The following is a 26,332-nucleotide window of genomic DNA, read 5'->3' as shown; positions in this document are numbered from 1 at the left end:
CTTCTGTACTTTTATTGTTAATCTTCTGAATTTCTAATTGCTGTCTGTCTAAGGATTTTTCCAGCTTGTTAAATTTTTCATTATGTTCCTGAATAGTCTTTTTAATTTCTTCAACTGCTTTATCTGTGTGTTCCTTGGCTTGCTTGTTCTGTGTGTTGCCTGATTTCCTTCCTGATGTCTGGAAGGGTTCTGTATATTAATCTCTTGTATTCTGCTTCTGGTAATTCCAGGAAGGCAGTTTTACCTAGAAGATCCCTTGATTCTTTGTTGTGAGAGCTTTTTGAGGCAATCATGCTGTTTCTTTATGTGACTTGATATTGACTGTTGCCTCTGAGCCATCTATAAGTTATAGCATTAGTTTATTTTATGTTTGTTTACTGTGTCGTACCGTCTTGGTTTGTTTTGTTTTGATATGCCCAAATGGGTTGCTTGAGTGAACTAGCTTGGTTATTTTCACTTTTGGAGCTCTGACGTCCTGTCCCCAGATGGCTAGAGCTGTTATGAAGTGTATCAGTCTAGGAGTTCATTCACGTTTCTTGTATGAACTCAGCTCAGGTTTCCAGGTAGCTTATCATCAAGTGTGTGGTACAGGCTCTGCCTTAGAGTCTTAGAGGGGTAGGGGTGATTGGTGTAGGTATCGGTATCTGATTGCAGCAGGGAGTCACGCTCTGAACAAGGCAGTGGGCTGAGCATTGTCCCCCAAGTGTCTCTGAGGAAAGCGTGTACCTTTCCCTAGAGCATACAGGTAGGTCAGTTCTGCAGATGGACCACGGGCACCCAATATTTTTGGTTTTAAGGACTGGGAGGTACTAGTTGTCCTTGGACCCCTGTCACAGGTGCTTGGGTGACCTGAGTGGAGCCACCATTCCTTAGGCTCCTGATGTGGGTAGGTGAGGACTCTTTTTAATAGGCAAAACAATCTCAAACATCAAACATCCACACCTCTACCACACAGCTGAAATAGCTGTAGTCTGCCAACAAGGGCCTGCTTCCTGAAATAGGCCCACACAGGTCCATGCAGCAGGGAAAGGTACTCAAAGTCCATGGACCATTTATGCCTGGACAGGAGCCACTTCTGTCCTGGGCTCCCCCAGTTAGTGGAGCTGGCAAATTATCTTTTCCCCCAGTTGCAAATTTTTTCCTCCTTCTCCAGGCTAAGAGTCTGGCTCTAGGTGCTCAGCAGGGCCTATCTCAGGCCCAGGGAAATCAGCCGCTTAAAATGCCTTGGTTGGGGGGAGGGCATGGTAAAATATATGCAAGTACTTAGTTTTTGCCGAGAGCAGCGTTCTTCTCTGGTTCCGGAGGTGTGAATAGGCTGTGTTGCTGGCTGCTTCTCCCTGAGGAAACTGTGGCTGAACGCTAGTACCAGCCCACCGCAGCCACTCCCAGGAATGGTGCCCGAGTGCTCCTGGTGATTCAGGTCTGGTAAGTCCTCTCTGCTTCTGAACTGCCTCTTTCTCCCCCTGCCCCTCAGTTCGTTCTCTAACCTTGCTTTTGATGCTCAAGGCTCCTAGCTTGTCATAAATATACTCGTTTCACTTGTATTTTTTTGGTATTTGTTGTCAAGAGGGCTCGCTGGAAGCATCTGTCTATTCTGCCGTCTTGGCCCCACCTCTCTTTCCATTTTCTTTTGATGCTTCCTTCGACATTCAATACTTTGCCCATAGAATCCTTCAGAATTGCAACTTGAGACTTGAATTTTTCCTTCCATTCTTTCAGTTTGAGAAATGCCAAGTGTGTTCTCCCCTTTTGGTTTTCTATATCCAGGTCTTTGCACATTTCAATATAATACCTTACTTTGTCTTCTCAAGCTGTCCTTGGAAGTCTTCTATTCAGCTCTTTTACTTCATCAGTTCTTTCATTCGCTAGCTACTCGGTGTTCAAGAGCAAGTTTCAGAGTCTCTTTGGACATTCATTTTGGTCTTTTCTTTCTTAACTGTCTTTAATGACCTTTTACTTTCTTCATTTATGGTGTCCTTCATGCCATCCCACAACTCATCCGGTCTTTGATCATTACTGTTCAATGTGTCAAATCTATTCTTGAGATGGTGTCTAAATTCAGGTGGGATATATTCAAGGTTGTATTTTGGCTCTCTTGGACTTGTTTGAATTTTCTTCAGCTTCAACTTGAACTTGCATATGATCAGCTGATGTCCTGTTTTGCAGTCGGCCCCTGGCCTTGTTCAGACTACTGTCAGTCACCTAGAGCTCTCTTTGTCTTTCCTTCTCTCTTTCTGTGCCCTTCCTTTCCTGCTCAGTTCATTTTCCTTTCTCTTTCTTCATTGAGTCTCCCCTTTACCACCTCTTTTCCTTCTTATTTATGTATCAAGACACCAAAGGCAGCAGAGAACATTTATGTAATGTCTCTGATGGTATTTGGGAGCAGAAGGAATGGCAGATTGCTGCTCTAGCATTTATTCCCCAATTTAAATAGGGAGAATATTAAATGCAGAATAGCAAGTGGGTACACTAAATTCTGTGGTGATAAAAAGGAAGTCTGAGTTGCAACATTAGGGTACAGAGGAGTTTTTGTGAGTTGGGTAGCCACTCTGTAGTGGCACAGTGGTTAAGAGCTCAGCTGCTAACCAAAAGGTCAGTAGTTCAAATCCACCAGGCACTCCTTGGAAACCCTATGGGGCAGTTCTACTCTGTCCTATAGGGTTGCTATAAGTCAGAATCAACTCGACGCCAAGGTTTTTTTTTTTTTTTTTTTTGGTGCTGATACTGTAGGACTCTTCCTGTGTCATCCCACAGAATTCCCACAGTAGGTGGGTGTCATTATTATTCCCAATTTGTAGGTGTGAAAACTAAGGCTTCAAGAGGACACCCATATAGCAATGGTCAAGCCAGGCTGTAGCCAGACCCCAGGGTTTGTACATCCCCCAACTTGCCTGATGTTGCCACAGATATGCTGCCTGCTGGTCATGTAACCTTGGTTCAGTCCTTGCTCTCTGGGCCTCAGTTTCTCCCAAAACCAAAACCAAACCCGTTGCTGCCAAGTCGATTCTGACTTATAACGACTCTATAGGACAGAGTGGAACTGTCCTATAGAGTTTCCAAGGAGTGGCTGTTGGATTCAAACTGCCGACCTTTTGGTTAGCAGCCAAGCTCTTAACCACTATGCCACCAGGGCAGTTTCCCCAACCAAACTCTTTATTGCCTCCACCAGCTCTAACTTTCTACTTTGGTTGCAAGCCTCTTTCTTTCCCTGCATCTGAAGTCACCATGAGGCAGGGAAGAAGAAAACAGCAGGAAACTTGCTGGCTCTGTGGGAATGCTCCAAGCTGTCTCAATGGCTGGAATGCCTTTAACTCAAGGGCAAAGTGAATGACAGGCTGAGTTTTGGTATACCAGGATAAAATAGGGAAAAGAGTAAATTTCGATTGTATGACAACTTCTAGGCCTGCGAAGAGAGTCATAAAAATCAGATTTTGCAGTGGGGAAAAGAAACCTCGCATTCCATATGAACCGGATTTATACCCAGGGAGTAGTTCTGGCAAGGGGAGAGTCTTGGTTTGTTAAATATTAAACAAAAAATATTAATAACCTGGGTCATTCTTCATGGCTGTCTCTGATGGTACAACCAACCCTAATTCACTTTTCCTCTTCACTGTCTTTTAGTTAAGCTGGTATTTGATTCTGGAAGAATTTATTTTATAGCCAGTGGTAAGCTTCCAAAATGTTCGCCAAAAGGTGGACTTTTAAGACCCGTTCCTTCTCTCCTTGAGAATGCAGGAGCAGCGGTGGGGGAGGGTACAAGACTCTTAAATATTTCCTGGCCACAAGTGCAGATGCAGCATGTCCTTGGCCTTGGGCTCCCCAGTCAAGGGGACATGCTTTCGGAGGGCATGCCAGTGGACCAGGCTTATGAGGATAATTGTATGTATCAAATCCAAATGCTTTAGGGCCGGAGAGGAAGGAGAAATAGGCTCCGTTACCCAGGAGTCCTACCAGATCAAAGTGATGGAGGAAAGGAGCTAATGGAAAGTGTCAGAACCTGCCTTTAGAAACAAAGGATAAGAAAGATCACTAGAGAACAGAAAATGAAAGTGAGTGAGGTTTAGCTTGAATTATGGCACAAGAGGGCGGCGAAAAGTTTCTGGAAGCGTGCAATTAGGGCATTATAAATAATATATAAAGATATTAGTGCCTGTCTTACTTACTTCCCATCTACATTTAAAATACACCAGCTGTCTGCACTGTTTCATCAGGCACCGTGTGTAAAATGAGAACAGCATTCACGCCTGTACCTCAGTAGCCCAAGAGATGTAATTTTTGTGAATTCACAGCCATATTTTGTTTTTCTGTTTCTTATAGAAATGCTTGAAAAAAAAAAATCCCTGAACAAATAATAATTAACTGAAATTTTAAAAACACAAACTGCATGCCAAATAAAATGGTAGGCCCTTAGGAGCTCTTTAATAAATGCGTATGCTTTAAAGGGCTGCAGGTACCCGCTCATTTCAAAGTACTTTTTATAAAGCAGTTTACTCTCTGCCTGTTTTGAATAACGGTGCAAAAGTCATTCTTAAGCATGATAGACCTTTAACGTATCCTCTTCTTGCATGCTGTTCCTGAAAGTCTCAATTTGAAGATTATACTTAATGGAATTGTCTGTCAATTTCAATCATTGTCATCTAGGCAGATGGCTCTTTGACTGTGCATTTAATATGCAGAAAACCCCCGTGCCTTTTCTGCTGGTGAGTTTGCCTCCCCACAACTCCCATTGTGTTGGGTAGCTTTCCTTTCGGAGAATTGTTTCCGTTAAACACGAGACATCGTGTATCATTACAAACAAATACATTCAGAGATGAATTTTTCTTTCCCTTTTATTTGTCCACCTCACTGATTAGTATTTTAAATGGCACCCTCATGGGGTTTGTCACATAGACGTTTGGTTAGAGAGGAATGTGAGCAGAGCTCCCATTGAAGCTGGAGCCACAAAGGCAGCTGGGTGGCTCGTGGGAGCAAGGTTTGGGCAGCTATCCCACGCAGGCCTGAGCTTGATAATAGCCTCACCTCTCTTGCCTTGCTCTTGGAATATCGGCTACTGTCTGGGAAGCCAGGGTCCTCAGGCGGTCACAGTTTTTGGTATATATCCCTGGCTAGTGTGGGTTAGCCTTCTCTCCTGGCATTCTGCCTGTACCGTTATTTTCATTCTTACTTAGCATGTCTCCCAAGTGAGCGGAGCACGAGGGGCCTAAAGAACATGGGCTCAGAATTCTCATTTGTAATGGATACCAGACCACAAACACACTGCCAATAAGTCAATTTCAACTTACAGCAACCCTACAGGACAGAGTAGAACTACCCCATAGGGTTTCTAAGGCTGTAATCTTTACACATGATACATGAGATTGAATGCTGCTGTCTACCTATCAAAGCATACACTGTCATGCGGTGTCAGTGGAAGAAACCCAGGTTCAAAGGACAAGCTATTCTCCTGACTGTTGTTTCTTGGTGACATGGGGTCCCCATGTCTCCCTGCTCACTTCTCTTTTTTATATCTCAAAAGAGATTGGGTTCAAACAATCTAATCCTGTAGATTGAGTCCTGCCTCATTAACGTAACTCCCTCTGATCTGGCCTCATTAACATCAAAGAGGTAGAATTTACAACACACAGGAAAATCACATCAGATCACAAAATGGTGGACAATCATACAACACTGGGAATCGTGGTCTAGCTAAGTTGACACACAGACTTTTGGGGATACTTTTCAATCCATAACATTTGGTAAACTTTTTATTTGTAAGGAGGGAAAGTTCACATTAAAATAATGATAGAAAGTACAACACAGTACATACATAAGCCAGTAACATAAAACCAAAAAACCAAACCCGTTGCCATCAAGTCAATTTCAACTCAAAGTGATTCTATAGGACAGAGTAGAACTGCCCCGTAGAGTTTCCAAGGAGTAACTGGTGGGTTTGAACTGCCAACCTTTTGGGTAGCAGCTGTAGCTCTTAACCACTAGCCACTAGCGTTTCCTGCCAGTAACATAGGCATTTATTATGATTATCAAGACACATGTGTTATAGGTTATATGTCTACTGTACCATTATAAGCCTGGCAGCACAATCAATGATCACATGGTATACAAGAGACATGAGATACACATGTTGAGTGCAGGAAGCTTTTATATCTAGTATGTCGCATTCTCTGATTGGAATCTCTGAGCTCTATTACAACCTCAAGGGACAATGGACGTATATTTGGTCGGACATTACGCAACTGGGTGCTATGCGGTCTGTGACTATACACGTATTTAGGTTTGGGTCATGAGCTGCCTAGGTAGGGTGAGAGGGGGAATACTGGAGGAAACCTTCAGCTGAGCCCCTGGCCATTAGAAACGATGACTGTGAACCAATCATGTGAGTCCAGAGGAGAGCGCTATTTGATTCACAAAAATAATAATTTGCACCCTTGCTGGATGGCACCCTCAGCACGCTGTTCATCTGAGCTGCAGTACCGGTGTATGACCCACATGTTGTGTTACAGATGCGTCTTCGTTAGTGACCAGAGTGGCATTAGAAGCGGGTATGTTGAATCATTTAATATCATTGCTCTTATGTCCAGAAAAAAAGAAATTGAGGTTTTTTTCCCCCCCGTTAGAGTTAATAAGACTGGAAAGACTAAATTTTTGTTAGGAAGGCAAAAGCATTCTAATAAATTCTCTGTTTCTATGAAACCGGGCTGTGGACGGAAACGTTTAAAACTTGTCCACCGTCACCATCTTTCCGAGGGGAAGCCTTGTGGTCCGTGTGAACTCAGCTACTCTGCTCTTTTCTGCTACCTCTTTGGGAGATGAAACCTCACAGCCCAGAAGGGCTTTTTTTTTTCTAACCCACATTCTTCTGAAATTAAATTGAGAGCCCCCTTTCTCCAGGAAGCCCTCTCTGGTCAAGCTCTGTGCTAACCCCACTCCAAGCCACTTCCAGACTCAGCTTCGATTGTCCCCCAAAAGCAGAACCTGAGACAAGGGGACTGGGGGATGGGAAGTTTATTTGGGAGATGACTCTGGGGAGCAGAAGAGAGGGGCTAGAGAAAGTGAGATGGAGAGGAGGACAAGCCCAGCGGAGAACGTGTATTGAGGTCACTACTGTGGACACAGGGGCCTGGAGTCCACCAGGACCGCCTGAGAAGCCTGCAGGACCTCTCCAGGGCTGTCTGTCCAAGGCTTGGGTGGCAGGTGCTTTAGTCAAGAGTAACTTGGGTTGGGATCCAGTGGAATCCCAAGGCATCAGAGAAGACCCTGGGGCTGGAAGAAAATCTGTGAGCACTTGAGGTGACAGCCGGCCAGCACGAGGAGGTCTGGGCTTGCGTGGGACTGTCCATCCAGCTGTGGCTGAAATCAGAGGGGGAATGGGAAGTGGGTGCCCGAGGCGCTGCCTCAGTGGTAATAAAGGAAATGAATGTTTGTCGAGTATCTATATATCAGTCACTCATCAACAAACACAGGAGTCCCTGGGTGGTACAAAAGTTTAAGTGTTCAGCTGCTAACTGAAAGGTTGGAGGTCTGAGCCTACCCAGGTGCACCTCAGAAGAAAGGCCTGGCGATCTACTTCTGAAAGATGACAGCCATTGAAAACCTTTATGACTAATCTGACACATGTGAGGTCACCATGAGGTGGAATCAAGTCCAGAGCAACTGGTATACCCATTGCTGTCTGGTCAACTCCAACTCGTAGCGACCTAATAGGACAGAGTAGAACTGCCCCATAGGGCTTCCAGGGAGTGACTGGTGGATTTGAACTGCCAACCTTTCAGTTAGCAGCCGAGCTCTTAACCACCATACCACCAAAGCTCCTAGGGTAGCTGGTATAGAGATCCTATTATTTGTCAGGCACTCTTCTAGGCTCTAGGGATGCTATAGTGAATGGTACAAAATAAATACACAATTTCAGGTGGGATATTCTATGAAAAAAGACAAGGCAGGATAAGGGGTTAGAGTAGAAGGGGTGGTACATTTTTACTGCGGATAACGTGGTCAGGAAAGGCCTTTGTGAGGAGGTAGCGTTGAATAAATTAAGGAACAAGCCAAGAGAGTGTGGCGGTGTCCAGATGAAGAGCAGTAAGAGAAAGGGCCGTGACGGGGGAGGAAGCCAGTAAACCAGTTGCTGTCCAATGGACCGTGGCTCATGGCAAACCTGTGTGTGTCAGAGTAAGTGGCTGATTTTTTGGAAGTAAATCACCTGGTCTTTCTTCCAAGGCACCTCTGGCTGGACTGGAACCTCCAACCTTGTTGTGAGCAGCCAAGCATATTAACTGTGTGCCTGCCCAGGTACTGTGGGGAGGGAGGAGACTATATTTGAACTGCAAGAAAGCTAGTGAGACTGGAGCCAAGCGGGCAAGAGGGGGTGGGGGAAACTGAGACTTGAGAGATAGGTGGGCGAGGCTGGGCTAGGGGAGGTTGGATATTGTCCTCTCTGTGATAGGAGGCTGTCGGGGGGCAGTGATGTAACCTGATTAAGCTTCTCGGTAAGAGTTTTGAATCCAGTTTTGTACTACATCTTTTACATGTTCTAACTTTTCATCCTCACAACAGCCCTATGAGGTTTGAGGGATAGGAAGGTAGGCAACGTTCCCAAGGTGGCACGATTATCACACAGGGATGGGATTTCCTGCTAGTCCACTTCAGTGCTTGTATGCCATTTGCCTGACTGTGCCCTGGAGCCCCACCAGACAGCAAACTCTTCCAGAAACTGGGTCCTTTTGCTTCCTTCTACCTCCCACGGCACCCATACTGCCCACACCTGCTGTTCCCTGAGTGAAGGGCTGTCCTTTGTGGGAGGAATGCGCAGCCTTGGGGCAGAAAGGCCCAGCTACTGGTGGGCCTGGCTGTGGCATTTTGTCCTGACACTGCCTCTCTACTTACCCTCTCTGGAGCTGACATTTCTGCAGGCATATGGCTTTCCTGGATCAGTACAGCCGGGTCGCTTCTGTTGAGGGTGGAGGGCAGCCCAACGCAGAGGGTTTTGAAGTACAAAGCTTGAGCCTCTTGACAGATGAGTGAGAGACCAAGGCAGAAGAAGGAGGTAGAAGGGACTGACATTTTGCTATTTTTCCATCCATAAAAATAAACTCCAACTACTTTGACAATTTGGTTTGAGCCAATATTCTGGCCTATTTGTGGCTTCTTTCATCCATTGCCTGAGAAGGAAGGTGTTAATTTTTCTTCTGCATGTAGAGGAAGTTTCTTTGACCAGAAGGAACATTGGGTCAGCTTACCCTTTAAAGGTGGCAACTCCAAATTAGAAGATTTAAGCTTGAGAAAATGTGCTCTCTGCTAAGAGCCCAGGAGCAGAGCCATAAAAAACTCACTCCCCAGTCCCACAGGCAGTGTTTTATGTGGGTTCATTCCGAACGGTGTAGTGAAGATGGGAGTGACTGCTGTTCGTGGATAGTGCAGCGTAGGCTGGCCTCAGGGTCAGTGGGCAGCTCGCTCTGCCCCTGCTTTGAGGAAGAACAGCGCCCGGTCAGAGAGGTGTCCTGCTTAAGGCAAAAATCAGGTAGCAACTTAAAAGCTCTGAAAAAGCTGGCTAATCAAGGCAGTGATGTCTGATCTGCTGAAGCTTGGTGCCTTCAGAGGTCAGTATTGGGGGGACTCAGAGTCAATTAGAAGGAAAAGCCAGGGGCTGTGTCCGTTTCCCTGTGATCCAGGTCTGAGCATCATGAAGACAGGTGGGTGGGTCTCACTTGCCAATTTTCAGCATAACAACTTTAGACTTTTCTGACGCACACCTGAAGCTTTAGAACAAAAAGAAAAGGAAGACCAATTTCAGTGTTATTAGCCAAAGAAATGCAATAACCCAAGAAGAAAGTTCTAAGTAAAACTATAAATAACCTCCAAGTCAAAAACCAATTCATATTGATTCTGACTCATAGCGACCTGCCCCGTAGAGTTTACAAGGAGTGGCTGGTGGATTTGCATTGCTGATCTTTCGGTTAGCAGCCTAGCTCTTAACGACTTCACCACCAGGGCTCTAAATAATGTCTGGGAGGGTGAAATAAGGCAATGGGAGCAACTTCCTTTGGGTTTGACTTTAGGGAAAACAATCATGATAAACACACAAATCTCCTTCAGTGATCCTAATAAGAGGTGCAGTCCTTCGGTTGAATGGACTATGGAACTGACCCAAGAGAGAAATTCCAGTCTCTTCAATGTGTGGCTCAAGTTGCTATAGCTCGGGTGATAAGCTGATTAAGTCTTTGAATGCAGAAGTGACTATGAAGATATGAGCTGTGGTCAAGTTCTGGAGACCTAAAGATTTCCCCCAAAACTAGCAGAGTCATTATAATTGTCGTAGTAGTTATGATAAACAAAAAAAAAACAAACCTGTTGCCATCAAGTTGATTCTGACTCATAGTGACCCTATAGGACAGAGTAGAACTGCCCCGTAGAGTTTCCAAGGAGCACCTAGTAGATTCAAACTGCTGACATTTTGGTTAGCAGCCGTAGAACTTAACCACTATGCCACCAGGTTTTCCAGTAGTTATGATAGTCAATATTTATGGAGCTTTCATATACCTGGCACTGAGTACTTTTCATGCATTGTCACAGTAAAGCAGGTTGAATCATTAGCCTGTTTTACAGGTGAAGAAATTGAGGCACAAACTACCTGGACCAGGTTTACCCTAATAGGGGGCAGAGCTGGAATTTGATTGCAGGTGTCTGATTCCATAGTGTGCTTGCTCTTTTAACCCTCAGGCTGGACTCCCTCTCTCGGGCAGACACATGTGGTCTAAAGGGATATTGGCCCAAAGGTCTCTGGTATCAGATTGTGCCTGACTGGGAAAGTAGCAAAAGGATTGGAAGATGCTCGGAGTAGTGGCTGCAGTAACTATAAAAAATACCACGCATATAATCTGTGCGTCCCCCAGTGCCTTGGTTGGGAGCAGAAATGTTAGAAATTCTAAGCTGTCTGAACATGTATTTGAATATAGAGAGGGCTGGAGATTTGTCTTTGAGTGACTACAGTCTTCTAAAAACTCTACAATCCTCCTGTCTGTCCTTACTACCTCTGAGGGTTGGGCTTTTCTCGAAAAACTTTCTGGACCCATTACATCCTTTTTGGGGGTAATAAAAAGCATTTGTTTCTGTGGTGGTGGTGATGGGGCTTGGGAAACAAGTGTTCTGGGTAATAGTGAGCTGACCAAGGTCAAGACATTGAAAACGGAGGAAGGTAACACTCATCTCTTCCTCTAACCTCCACTTTCCAAAAAACAAAACAAACCAAGAGATGATCCCAATCCTCTAAGTTTGACCTCTTTCGGGGGGAACATGAAGGGACTAGATAGTATCTTGACATCTGAGAAAAATCACTATTTGATTAAGACATTTCATAGCCTGGTAGCACCAATTCATCTGTAGAGATGATGGGAGGTCTGGGGAAAATAACTATGTTGGAAAGAGTTTCTGAGCTGTTGAAAAGGACAATGCAAACAGAGCTTAATTAGGAGCATGGGCTAATGGAATCAAGAGGGAGGCAAGATGAATCCATTACATTAATAATAAACCTGAAGTTAGGGAAAGACAAGCAGATGGAAAGAAAGGAACACATAACGCGTTATGTTTCATTTCTTCCGAATAAAGTGTAGTGTGCTGAAATGTAGCAAGATTATCCATCCTCTCCATCTGCTTTTGTCTAAGTAAATTCCGTTTTTTCATGAATGTAATGAATTTTCAGCTTGTAATTTGCTGTCTCCATTGTGCGTGGTGCTGAGAAGACTGGAGTTGCTCTCTTTAAAGCCCATTTCCAGCAGGTTTTTTTTCAGACATGGGACCTCCATTAAGCACCAAGGCCTCGCAAAGCATCAGTGAAAATGTTCAAAGTCGTCCTGCTCTCAGCATGGGTGGGATGTTCTATTGAGGCAGCTGCCTGGGGAACATGCATTAAACAGGTTGGCAGAGAAGGAGAGTGGTCTGGATGGGTCTCTTTTCTTGTGTGTGCTCTGGGAGTGAGGAGAATGTTCACTGAAGCTCAGCTCCCACCTCACTGGCCACTCTTATTTTACTGCATGTCTTTTTTCATGAACTCTGCACGAGAAGTTTCATCTCCCTGTACCCCTGCTCTCTGAATTATTATTCTTTTTTTTTTGTTGTTGTTAGGTACCGTCAAGCGGTTCTGACTCATAACAATCCTATGTACGACAGAACAAAACACTGCCCAGTCCTGTGCCATCCTCACAGTTGTTGCTATATCTGAGCCCATTCTTGCAGCCACTGTGTCAATCCATCTCATTGAGAATCTTCCTCTTTTTGGCTGACCCTCTACTTTACCAAGCATGATGTCCTTCCCCAGGGACTGGTCCCTCCTGATAAAATGTCCAAAGTATGTACAATGCAGTTTTGTCATCCTTGCTTCCTTTCTGACCGTACTTCTTCCAAGACAGATTTGTTGATTCTTTTGGCAGTCCGTGGTATATTCAATATTCTTCGCCAACACCACAATTCAAAGGGATTGATTCTTCTTCGGTCTTCCTTATTCGTCGTCCAGCTTTCGCATGCGTATGAGGCAATTGAAAATATCATGGTTTAGGTCAGGTGCACCTTAGTCCTTAAAGTGATATCTTTGCTTTTTAGCACTTTAAAGAGGTCTCATGCAGCCTGAAGCAGGTATAGTTTCTTTTCGTGTACCATAATAAGACAACTTCCAGTTTTAGACTTGCCATGACTGCATCATGGTTATTGCTATCACTCTTCACCATGAAATTCTTCCTAACTTTTACTCTCCTCATTGCTGTCAGCTTTAGTCACACTCACAAAATACAGTGTTACTAAAGCCCTCGAGCTTGAGCTTCTGGATGATGCCGTCTTACCCAATGATAGCAGCACAGTATTACACCAGGCTTTCCCCCTTCCTCTCTGTAGATGTGGACCTGCGATGTCCAATATAGTAGTCACTACATAGGCATGGAGGAGCCCTGGTGGAGCAGTGGTTGAAGTGCTCAGCTGCCTTAGAACGCCCGGATTTATGTCTCCTCTCCCTAAACTCCTGTTAACTTTTAATTAAACTCTGCACTCAGTTCTGGGTGGGCACTCAGTTACTTACTTTCCCTCATTGTTTCTTCTAATTTTATGTGTGCGAGTTTTGTATGCCTGAACACGATTGTAGTTTCTCCCTTCACAAGTGGTTACTGAATGCCTTCATTTGCTAATTACTGTGCTTTGTGGACACTGGGGATTCAGCGATGAGAAATGCAGACATGGTCCTTGGCCTTAGGGAGCTTGAGTGCTAATGGAGAAGAGTTAAGCAGTAACCACCCAAATAAAGAGCAATTGCAAAACTTAGTGAGTGTCAAATTTAAATTAACTTTTTTGAGAAAAATTATATACAGTAAAATTCACACACCTAAAGCGTAGACCCCTATGCATGTATCTGTTTGTTGTATTGCGGGGAATTGCATGTTGCTGTGATGCTGGAAGCTATGCCACTGGTATTCAACTACCAGCAAGGTTACCCAAGGTGGACAGGTTTCAGCTGAGCCTCCAGACTAACACAGACTACGAAGAAGGACTTGGCGGTCTACTTCTGAAAAGAATTTGCCAGTGAAAACCTTATGAATAGCAGCGGAACTTGTCTGATATAGTTCCGGAAGATGAGCCACTCAGGCTGGAAGGCACTCAAAATACGACAGGGGAAGAGCTGCCTCCTCGAAGTAGATATCTGATGGACCTCACCAGATGGAGTACACAGGAATCAAATAGACTACATCTGTGGAAAGAGACGATGAAAAAGCTCTATATCATTAGTCAGAACAAGGCCAACTGCTAAACAGACCGTCAATTACTCGTATGCAAGTTCAAATTGAAACTGAAGAAAATTGGAACAAGTCTACAAGAGCTAAAATACAGCCCTGAGTATATCCCACCTGAATTTAGAGACCATCTCAAGAATAGATTTCATGTATTGAACACTAATGACCAAAGACCAGACAAGTTGTGAAATGACATCAAGGACATCATACATGAAGAAAGCAAGCAGTCACTAAAAAGACAGGAGAGAAAGAAAAGACCTAAATGGATATCAGAAGAGACTCTCAAACTTGCTCTTAAACACTGAGTAGCTAAAGCAAAAGGAAATAATGATGAAGTAAGAGAGGTGAACAGAACATTTCAAAGGGTGACACAAGAAGACAAAATAAAGTATTATGATGACATGTGCAAAGACCTGGAGACAGAAAACCAAAAGGGAAGAACATGCTCTGCATTTCTCAAGATGAAGGAACTGAAGAAAAAATTCAAACCTTGAGTTGTAATACTGAAGAATTCTGTGGGGAAAATATTAAATGTCACAGGAAACATCAAAAGAAGATGGAAGGAATACACATAGAGCTACTATACCAAAAAGAATTGGTTGATGTTCAGTCAACTCAGGAAGCAACGTATGATCAGAACCCAATGGTACTAGAGGAAGAAGTCCAAGCTGCACTGAAGGCATTGGCAAAAAACAAGGCTCCAGGAATTGACAGAATACCAATTGAGGTATTTCAACAAACGGATGCACCACTGGAAGTGCTCACTCATCTATGCCAAGAAGTTTGGAAGACAGCCACCTGGCCAACCAACTGGATGAGATCCATATTTATGCCTATTCCCAAGAAAGGTGATCCAACCAAATGCGAAAATTATTGAACATTGCTGATGTCAGATGGATCCTGGTTGAAAGCAGAGAATACGGAAAGATGTTTACCTATGTTTTATTGACTGTGCTCGGGCATTCGGCTGTGTGAATCATAACAAATTATGGATAACATTGTGAAGAATGGGAATTCCAGAACACTTAATTGTGCTTATGAGGAATCTCTACATGGATCAAAAGACAGTTGTCTGAACAGAGCAAGGGGATACTATGTGGTTTAAAGTCAGGAAAGGTATGCATCAGTGTCATAGCCTTTCACCATACCTATTCAGTCTGTATGCTGAGCAGATAATCTGAGAAGCTGGACTACATGAAGAAGAACAGGGGGTCAGGATCGGAGGAAGACTCATTAACCATATGCATTATGCAGATGACAGAACCTTGCTTGCTGAAAGTGAAGAACACTTGAGCCACTTACTGATAAAGATCAAAGACCACAGCCCTTCATCGAGATTGGCAAGGAAGAAGTAAAAGTATCTCTCTTTGCAGATGACATGATCTTATACACAGAAAACCTTAAGGAATCCTCAAGAAAACTTCTGAAAATAATAGAAGAGTTCAGCAGAGTATCGGGATACAAGATAAACATACAAAAATCGGTTTGATTCCTCTACACCAACAAAAAGAACATCGAAGAGGAAATCACCAAATCAATGCCATTTAAAGTAGCCCCCAAGAAGACAAAATACTTAAGAATAAATCTTACCAGGGGTGTAAAAGACTTATACAAAGAAAAGTGCAGTTTACTTCTGCAAGAAACCAAAAGAGACTTACATAAGTGGAAGAACATACCTTGCTCATGGTAGGAAGACAACATTATAAAACTGCCTATTCTACCAAAAGCGATGTATACATTTAATGCAACCAACTTCATATGGAAGGGAAAGGGAAAGGGGCCCGGGATAAATAAGGCATTACTGAAAAAGAAGAACAAAGTGGGAGGCCTTACTTTACCTGATTTTAGAACCTATTATACCATCACAGTAGTCAAAACAGCCTGGTACTGGTACAATAACAGATGCATAGACCAATGGAAAAGAATTGAGAATCCAGACATAAATCCATCCACATATGACCAGGTGATATTTGACAAAGGCCAAAAAGCAGTTAAATGGAGAAAAGACAGCCTTTTTAACAAATGGTGCTGGCATAACTGGATATCCATCTGCAAAAAAATGAAACAAGACCCATACCTCACTCCATGCACAAAAACTAACTCAAAACGGATCAAAGACCTAAATATAAAATCTAAAACGATAAAGATCATGGAAGAAAAAATAGGGACAACGTTAGGAGCCCTAATACATGGCGTAAACAGTATACAAGACATTATTAAGAATGCAGAGGAAAAACTAGATAACTGGGAGGTCCTAAAAATCACACACCTATGCTCACCCAAAGACTTCACCAAAAGAGTAAAAAGACTACCTACAGACTGAGAAAAAGTTTTTAGCTATGACCTTTCTGATCAGCGCCTGATCTCTAAAATCTACATGATACCGCAAAAACTGAACTACAAAAAAACAAATAACCCTATTAAAAAACGGGCAAAAGATATGAATAGACACTTCACTAAAGAAGACATTCAGGTTGCTAACAGATACATGAGGAAATGTTCACGATCATTAGCCATTAGAGAAATGCAGATCAAAACTACAATGAGATTTCATCTCACTCCAACAAGGCTGGCATTAACTCAAAAAACACAAAAGAAGAAATGTTGGAAAGGCTGTGGAGAGATTGGAACATTTCTACACTGTTGGTGGGAATGTCAAATGGTACAACCACTTTGGAAATCGATTTGGCGCTTCCTTAAAAAGCTAGAAATGGAACTACCATATGATCCAGCAATCCCACTCCTCGGAATATATCCTAGAGAAATAAGAGCCTTTACGTGAACAGAGCCTTTACACCCAAGTTCATTGCAGCACTGTTCGCAATAGCAAAAAGATGGAGGTAACCAGGGTGCCCATCGACGGATGAATGGATAAATGAATTATGGTATATTCACACAATGGAATACTACACATCAATAAAGAACAGTGAGGAATCTGTGAAACATTTCATAACATGGAGGAACCTGGAAGGCATTGTGCTGAGTGAAATTAGTCTGTTGCAAAAGGACAAATATTGTATAAGACCACTATTATAAGAACTTGAGAAATAGTTTAAACTGAGAAGAAATTCATTTGTGGTTACGCGAAGGGGGAGGGAGAGAGGGTGGGAGAAGGGTATTCACTAATTAGATAGTAGATAAGAACTACTCCAGGTGAAGGGAAAGACAGCACACAATACAGGGGAGGTGAGCACAACTGGAGTAAACCAAAAGCAAAGGAGTTTCCTGAATAAACTGAATGCTTCAAAGGCCAGTGCAGCAGGGGCGGGGGTTTGGGGACCATGATTTCAGCGGACATCTAAGTCAATTGGCATAATAAAATCTATTAAGAAAACATTCTGCATCCCACTTTGGAGAGTGGTGTCTGGGGTCTTAAACGCTAGCAAGCAGCCATCTAAAATGCATCAACTGGTCTCAACCCACCTGGATCAAAGGAGAATGAAGAACACTAAGGACTCAAGGTAACTCTGTGGCCAAGAGACAGAAAGGGCCACATGAACCAGAGACTACAACATCCTGAGACCAGAAGAACTAGATGGTGCCTGGCTACAGCCGATGACTACCCTGACAGGAAACACAACAGCGAACCCCTTAGGGAGCAGGAGAGCAGTGGGATGCAAACCACAAATTCTCATAAAAAGACCAGACTTAATGGTCTGACTGAGACTAGAAGAACCCTGGTGGTTATGACCCCCAGAACTTCTGTTGGCCCAGGACAGGAACCATTCCCAAAGCCAACTCTTCAGACATGGATTGGATTGGACAATGGGTTGGAGAGGGATGCTGCTGAGGAGTGAGCTTCTTGGATCAGGTGGACACTTGAGAGTATGTTGGCATCTCCTGCCTGGAGGGGAGATGAGAGGGTAGAGGGGGTTAGAAGCTGGTGAAATGGACACAAAAAGAGAGAGTAGAGGGAGAGAGCAGGCTGTCTCATTAGGGGTAGAGTAATTGGAAGTATGTAGCAAGGTGTTTATAAGTTTGTGTGTGAGAGACTGACTTGATTTGTAAACTTTCACTTAAAGCACAATAAAAATTATATTAAAAAAAAGGCCAGAGCCCTCAGTATGGATTACACCTGAACATAAAGAAAACAAAAATCCTCGTAACTGGACCAATAAACAACATCATGATGAACGCGCAGAAAAGATTGAGGTTGTCAAGGATTTCCTTTTACTTGGATCCACAATCAACACACATGGAAGCAACAGTCAAGAAATCAAGAGATGCATTGCCTTTGGCAAGTTGGCTGCAAAAGACCTCTTTAAGAGTTAAAAAGCAAAGACATCACCTTGAGGACTAAGGTGGGCCTGACACAAGCCATGATGTTTTCAGTCACCTCATATGCATACGAAAACTGCAAGATGAATAAGGAAGACCAAAGAAGAATTGACGCCTTTGAATTGTGGTGTTGGCGAAGAATATTGAATATACCATGGACTGCCAAAAGAATAAACAAATCTGTCTTGGAAGAATTACAGCGAGAATGCTCCTTAGAAGCAAGGATGACGAGACTACATCTCACATACTTTGGACGTGTTATCAGGAGGGATGAGTCCCTGTAGAAGGACGTCATGCTTGGTAAAGTAGAGGGTCAGCAAAAAAGAGGAAGACCCTCAACAAGATGGATTGACACAGTGGCTGCAACAATGGGCTCAAGCATAGCAACAATTGTGAGGATGGTGCAGGACTGGGCAGTGTTTTGTTCTGTTGTGCATAGGGTCACTGTGAGATGGAACCCATTCAACACCTACCAACAACAAAAACAACAGGTACCACCAAGTTGGTTCTGACTCGTAGCGAGCCCATGCATAACATAATATTGGGGCGGGGCTATCTGCAAAGAGACAGAAGGGAATTTTCTGTGGTGAGTTTAATGTTCTATATTTTGATTGTGGTGGTTATGTGGGTGTATAACCTGTAGCCCCTTGAGTCGATTCCAACTCATAGCAACACTATAGGACAGAGTAGAACTGCCCCATAGGGTTTCCAAGGAGCAGCTGGTGGATTTGAACTGTGGCCCTTTTGGTTAGCACCCATAGCTCTTAACCACTGCGCCACCAAGGCTCCATATAGGTATATACATTTGTCAAAATGGTTGACCTGTATATTAAAAATGGATGGAGTCTTTGCAACGTACACATTGTTGTTGTTCTGTGCTGTTGATTCTGACTCACAGTGGCCCCATGTGACAGATGGGAGCAGATCTGAAGGTCTTTTCTCCTGCAGAGCTGCTGGTGGGTTTGAATTGCTAACCTTTCAGTTAGCACCACCTAGGCTCCTTGCCATGTACATAATACCTCAATAAAGTTGAACCCTACCCCCACAAAAAGATGAGGTTGTCTTCTATGTTTTCCTCCACTGTCTTCCCCGTGGTTGTATGGACTCGGGAAGCACCTACATGCCTGCTAAGACTCTGTTAATCCTGTGGGAGTGTGTTAGAGGCCTGCTGGGGGGCTGGTCATTTAGGTCCACATTATGCTGCAGAGAATTAGACAAGAAGTGGATTCCACGTGATGCTTGCATTTATTAGCAGAGAAACAATGGATCTCCCGAGGAGAGTGGCATCCTATTTTGCGGATGTCACTTCTGATTGTCAAGTTGCAGAAAACATTCGGCTAAGTCTTCAGCTTGTTAAACCTGAAGGAGCTGTTTACAGGTTTTGTATTTTCCTCATGTGAACTATTAAGCATTCCATTTAATTTGCAAAGGCAGAACATGTTTACTTGATGGCTTGGCTCCTTAGGGATGGATGTTGAGAACCATGCTCAATACCAGTTTCTATGAATCTGGTTCTCTCTATTAAGACAGTTTGAGTTTAAATTGGCGGAACCTCAGAGCCCTGGTGGTGTAGTGGTTAAAAGCTTGTCTGCTAACCAAAAAGCCAGCAGTTCGAATCCACCAGCTGTTCCTTGGTAACCCTATGGGGCAGTTCTCGTCTGTCCTATAGGGTCACTAGGAGTCAGAATCAGCTCGATGGCAGTGGGTTTTTTTTTGTTTAGAGTGCCAGGAGTTGCAGCACATGCAAATTACAGTGATACATCCACTCGTGGAGGTCCCGGAGGGGACTCGTGTTTGACCCTCACCAGGCCCAGTCATTTGTCCTCCAAGCGGGTTAAAAGAGATCTCAACATGCCTCCCCTTCTTTGTAGCAGACACTCAATTGTGAGCAAAGCTCCCTGTTTCCATGACCACACATGCTTTTTTGCCAAGGTCAGAGGTGACATAGCCGCTTGGACATATGGGACCACAGCTATTGTAGCCACTGTGGCAGTGACTGAAAGTCATGTGATATTGTTGGAGCAGGGAAAGGAGCCACAGAATACCCCACTGCCTATCCTAGGTCTCTTGGAGTCCAGAATCTCCACCCATAGCTAACTTTAAAGAACCAAGCATTAGATGTAGCCTGCAGATGGGTCAACTCCCTGCTTCTGGAAGGAGCCCAAGACCTGGAAGCAGAGAGGACCCCAGGAGATCTGCACCCCAGCCGGCTTCCAGACACATTGATTGATGTCAGACAAGCCATTTAGCTCTCTGACACTGTCTCCTTATGAATTAGGTTAAAGCCTCATCCTTCGGTTCCTCCAGCCTGCGATTTCTGTCTTTACTGACTGCTGAAGGGGAAGTAAAACCTAAGTACACCAAAGAACCCACTCTCATAAAAAAGCAGAATGAGCAATTCTAACTTGACTGAAGATCTGATAAAGAGAAGGAGAAAGGGGTTTCCTTGCACATTCCACATCCAAAGAATATACTCCAAATACTCTGCTTGGGTATGCTGCCCCCAGGGACCAAGGTGTGTGTATGTGTGTGTGTATGTGTGTGTGTGCGTGCGTGTGTTTGAGTGATTGTGGATGACTGTGTATGTGTGAAAGGTTGCAGGAGTGTGTGTGTGTGTTTGTGCATGACTGTGTGTGCACAGGTTCTTATTTTTCCTCACTGTAGTGCCCAGATTCCTCACTTCTCCGTCTCCTTCTGATATTCCCCCCGCAAATTTCATACTTCTCCACCCTCCATCAGGCATAGCAATTCTGCCTGCCCCAAAACTTGTATCCCCAGATTCATCTGGTCATTCAGATGACCCCCAGGTGACATGACCCCCTTTAGAAGATGGTGTGGTGATCATCTTTTGTAGTTGCACATGATTTGGGGTTTCACAACTGAACGTCGAATAGCTTATAAAAATCCCCTTTTTCATCAATTCTAAGACCCGAATGTGTAGCCATCGCCCATCTGCAGGTGGAGACTTGTGTGTTGCTCTGATGCTGAACAGGCTTCAGCAGAGCTTCCAGACTAAGATGGACAAGGAAGAAAGGTCTGGCAATATGCTTCTGAAAATCAGCCAGTGAGAACCCTGTGGATCACAACAGCCCAGTTGTGCATGGGGTTACCATGGGTCAGAGGCTGACCTGATGGCAGCTAACAACAAGAACAAAATTTTCTTATATTTTAAAATATCTGAAATTGTAATGTTACTTACAGTAGAAGGAATCTTACCATTATCAATGATATTTTTATTTCTTAGTATCTTAAAAAAATTAAATTTGATTAAATATGGCATTTTCTCCAGCTAAATATGGGGATATTTCTCTCCAGGAGCAATTATTATTATTATAAATTTATTATATGAAATTTTTCTCTGTCTTAAGGCAAAAAATATGTCAAAGTCCATGGAGTTCCAGGGCCTGGTTCCAAAATATGTACACAGATTGCCCATCCCTGCTCCTGGTTCGTTGACTCTGACTCATACTGGGAAGGACAGAGGCATACAACTAAGAATAAGGGCAGGAAATTGCCTTTCTGTCTGCACTAGGTGGGCTTCTGTTGAGCAGGAAGGAGTCAACGGTGGAACTGGGACTTACCTAATAACGTATCAAAGGGCGGATCCAAGATGAGTTACATCAGTGTCTCCTGGAAGGTTTATTAAAAATGATGACTTTCTGAAGTCTCGATCAACTTGGTCCCATGTCTAGGGATGATGCTCTAGAATCTGTATACAAACAAGATCCCCAAGGGATTTTTATTCATACTAAAGTTTGAAAATATGATTATGACTTTTGGGGGAAAGCTGAATACTCACCATAACCCAGCAGCTTCCATTTCAATTAACTATGATTTAACCCTTTCAATGACCCTTCAAAGATGTCCCATGTCCCAAGGCTCAAAGAGCTGGAGTAACTTCCCAAGTCACCACATGGGACATGGTGGAGGCTGACTATGAATCCTCTTGTCTTACTCTGGGGCTTTCCAAGCCCCATCTGGTCTTCATCAAACACTGAACATAATTCGTACAGCCTTTCTGGAACATAATTTGGCCAAATCTATTGAAATTTAACATGCTTATTCCCTTTGCACAGCAATCCCATTTCAAGGAATTATACTTCAGAAATAATCAAGCTTCAGCACAAAGGCACACACACAGTCACCTGAGTATTCATCGTGGCATTACTTATAACAGTAAAAACTAATCAGAAATGATATGTAGGCCCATCAATAGAGGGGGTCGAATTGTGATGTGATGCCACCACACTATGAGATACTATGTATCAGTTAACAATAATGTACTCAGGCCTTTCTTTCTCGTCTGAGTCTGGATGCTCTGGTGAAACTGTCCACCATGAATGACCTACCAGTATTTGAAATATCAGTGGCATAACTTCGAGCATTATAACAATATGCAAATCACCACGGTATGACAAATTAACAGGTCTGTCAATTTACGTACAAAAATTAGCCAGTGAAAACCTTATGGACCACAAGAGAACATTGTCTGACTCACACGTTTTGGACATATCATCAGGAGGGATCAATTGCTAGAGGAGGACATTGTGTTTGTTGAAATAGACGGTCAGCAAAGGTGGGGGAGACCCTCATTGAGATGGATTGAGACAATAGCCACAGCTATGGATTAAAGCATGCTGGCGGTCATTAGGATGGTGCAGGACCAGGCAATGCTTCCTTCAGTTGTACACAAAATCAACACACGTTGAAGTCGACTTGATGGCAAATTATCTACCTACTGTCTATCTCCTACCTACTTACGCCTACCTGTCTATCTACCTACCTACCTACTTATCTGTAACAACACGAGAAGATCACCAAAACGTATGTCGTTGTTGTTGTTGTTAGGTGCCATTGAGTCAGTTCCAACTCATAGCGACCCTACGCACAACAGAATGAAACACTGCCCGGTCCTGCGCCATCCTTAAAATCTTTGTTATGCTTCAGCCCATTGTTGCAGCCACTGTGTCAGTCCACCTCGTTGAGGGTCTTCCTCTTTTCCGCTGACCCTGTACTTTGCCAAGCATGATATCCTTCTCCAGAGACTGATCCCTCCTGACAACATGTCCAAAGTATGTAAGACACAGTCTTGCCATCCTTGCTTCTAAGGAGCATTCTGGTTGTACTTCTTCCAAGGCAGATTTGTTTGTTCTTTTGGCAGCCCATGGTATATTCAATATTCTTCGCCAACACCACAATTCAAAGGTGTCAATTCTTCTTCGCTCTTCCTTATTCATTGTCCAGCTTTCACATGCGTATGATGCAATTGAAAATACCATGACTTGGGTCAGGAGCACCTTAGTCTTCAAGGTGACATCTTTGCTCTTCAACACTTTGAAGAGGTCCTTTGCAGCAGATTTACCCAATGCAATACATGTTTTGATTTCTTGACTGCTGCTTCCCTGGCTGTTGATTGTGGATCCAAGTAAAATGAAGTCCTTGACAACTTCAATCTTTTCTCCATTTATCATGATGTTGCTCATTGGTCCAGTTGTGAGGATTTTTATTTTCTTTACGTTGAGGTGCAATGCATACTGAAGGCTGTGGTCTTTGATCTTCATTAGTAAGTGCTTCAAGTCTTCTTTACTTTCAGCAAGCAAGGTTGTGTCATCTGCATAACACAGGTTGTTAATGCGTCTTCCTCCAATCCTGATGCCCCGTTCTTCTTCATATAATCCAGCTTCTCATATTATTTGCTCAGCATACAGATTGAATAGGTATGGTGAAAGAATACAACCCTGGCTCACACCTTTCCTGACTTTAAACCAATCAGTATCGCCTTGTTTTGTCCGAACAACTGCCTCTTGATCTATGTAAAGGTTCCTCATGAGCACAATTAAGTGTTCTGGAATTCCCATTCTTCTCAATGTTATCCATAATTTGTTATGATCCACACAGTCAAATGCCTTTGCATATTCAATAAAACACCGGTAAACATCTTTCTAACATTTTCTGCTTTCACCCAGGATCCATCTGACATCAGCAATGATATCCCTGGTTCCACGTCCTCTTCTGAAACCGGCCTGAATTTCTGGCAGTTTCCGGTCAGTATACTACTGCAGCTGTTTTTGAATGATCTTCAGCAAAATTTTGCTTGTGTGTGATATTGATGATATTGTTCTATAATTTCCACATTCGGTTGGATCACCTTTCTTGAGAATAGGCATAAATATGGATCTCTTCCAGTCAGTTGGCCAGGAAGCTGTCTTCCATATTTCTTGGCATAGACGAGTGAGCACCTCCAGCACTGCATCCATTTGTTGAAACATCTCAATTGATATTCCATCAATTCCTGGAGGCTTCTCTTTGCCAATGTATTCAGAGCAGCTTGGGCTTCTTCCTTCAGTATTGTTGGTTCCTGATCATATGCTACCTCTTGAAATGGTTGAACATCAACTAATTCTTTTTGGTATAATGACTCTGTGTTTTCCTTCCATCTTCTTTTAATGTTTCCTGTGTCATTTAATATTTTCCCCCATAGAATCCTTCACTGTTGCAACTCAAGGCTTGAAGTGTTTCTTCAGTTCTTTCAGCTTGAGGAACACTGAGCATGTTCTTCCCTTTTGGTTTTCCATTTCCAGCTCTTTGCACATGTCATTATAATTCTTTGTCTTCTCAAGCTGCCCTTTGAAATCTTCCATTCAGTTCTTTTACTTAATCAATTATTCCCTTTGCTTTAGCTGCTTGATGCTCAAGAGCAAGTTTCAGAGTCTCCTCCAGCATCCATCTTGGTCTTTCCTTTCTTTCCGGTCTTTTCAATGACCTCTTGCTGTCTTCATGTATGATGTCCTTGATATCATTTCACAACTCATCTGATCTTCAGTCGCTAGTGTTCAGTATGTCAAATCTATTCTACATATGGTCTCTAAATTCAGGTGGGATGTGCTCAAGGTCATATTTTGGCTCTCATGGACTTGCTCTGATTTTCTTCAGTTTCAGCTTGAACTTGCATGTGAGCAAGTGATGGTCTGTTCCACAGTTGGCCCCTGGCCTCGTTCTGACTGATGACATTGAGCTTTTCCATTGTCTCTTTACACAGATGTAGTCAGATTTTCTGTCAGTTTGTTGTACTGTGGGGGCTTGCGTGTTGCTATGATGCTGGAAGCTATGCCACCGGTATTCAGATACCAGCAGGGTCACCCGCGGAGGACAGGTTTCAGCTGAACTTCCAGACTAAGACAGACTAGAAAGAAAGACCCAGCAGTCTACTTCTGAAAAGAATTAGCCAGTGAAAACCTTATGAATAGCAGCGGAACATTGTTTGATATAGTGCTGGAAGATGAGCCCCCCAGGTTGGAAGGCACTCAAGAGATGGCTGGGGAAGAGCTGCCTGCTCAAAGTAGAGTCAGCCTTAATGACATGGATGGAGTAAAGCTTTTGGGACCTTCATTTGCTGATGTGGTGTGACTCAAAATGAGAAGAAACAGCTGCAAACATCCATTAATAATCAGAACCTGGAATGTAGGAAGTATGAATCTAGGAAAATTGGAAGTCATCAAAAATGAGATGGAACATATAAACATTGATATCCTAGGCATTAGTGAGCTGAAATGGACTGGTATTTTGTGGCCATTTTGAATCAGACAATCATACAGTCTACTATACTGGGAATGACAACTCGAAGAGGAATGGTGTTGCATTCATCGTCAAAAAGAACGTTTCAAGATCTATCCTGAAGTACAACGCTGTCAGTAATAGGATAATATTCATATGCCTACAAGGAAGACCAGTTAATATGACTATTATTCAAATTTGTGCACCAACCACTAGGGCCAAAGCTGAAGAAATAGAAGATTTTTATCAGCTGCTGCAGTCTGAAATTGATCGAACATGCGATCAAGATGCATTGATAATTGCTGGTGATTTTAACGTGAAAGTTGGAAACAAAGAAGAAGGGTTAGTAGTAGAAAAATAGGGCCTTGGTGATAGAAACAATGCTGGAGATCGAATGATAGAATTTTGCAAGACCAAAACATACATGTAAAAAGTGAATTTAAAAACAAGAATGTAGAAAAGAATGCCATTTATGCAAAACAGAAAAAAAAGCTTTATATATTTGTGTTATGAATGTGAAGACATAGAACAGTATCTAGAAAGTTACATACCAAACTGCAAACAGTGTTTACCTCTTGAAAGGTGAGTGACACTGGGGGTGATGGGAGTGGAAATGTTGGGGTTACTTTCAATATTAATTCTTGCTTCAGTGTTATATAATTTTTACCATGAGAATGTATTCAGGTGTTAGGTAAAACTTTAAATTAAAAAGAAAAGGCAGAACATGTATAGTAAACCGC

General features: G+C 43.2%; 1 long non-coding RNA gene across 1 annotated transcript in view; it reads left to right on the top strand.

The window, feature by feature from the left end:
- Positions 1-26,332, top strand: part of LOC126064882 (uncharacterized) — a 123,501-nt gene that overhangs the window by 71,160 nt on the left and 26,009 nt on the right. The window lies entirely within an intron of this gene.

Source organism: Elephas maximus, chromosome 21, assembly GCF_024166365.1.
Source record: "Elephas maximus indicus isolate mEleMax1 chromosome 21, mEleMax1 primary haplotype, whole genome shotgun sequence".
Lineage (NCBI taxonomy): Eukaryota > Metazoa > Chordata > Mammalia > Proboscidea > Elephantidae > Elephas > Elephas maximus.
Note: the sequence above shows the minus strand (reverse complement) of the source record. Positions and strands in the feature narration are given on the sequence as shown.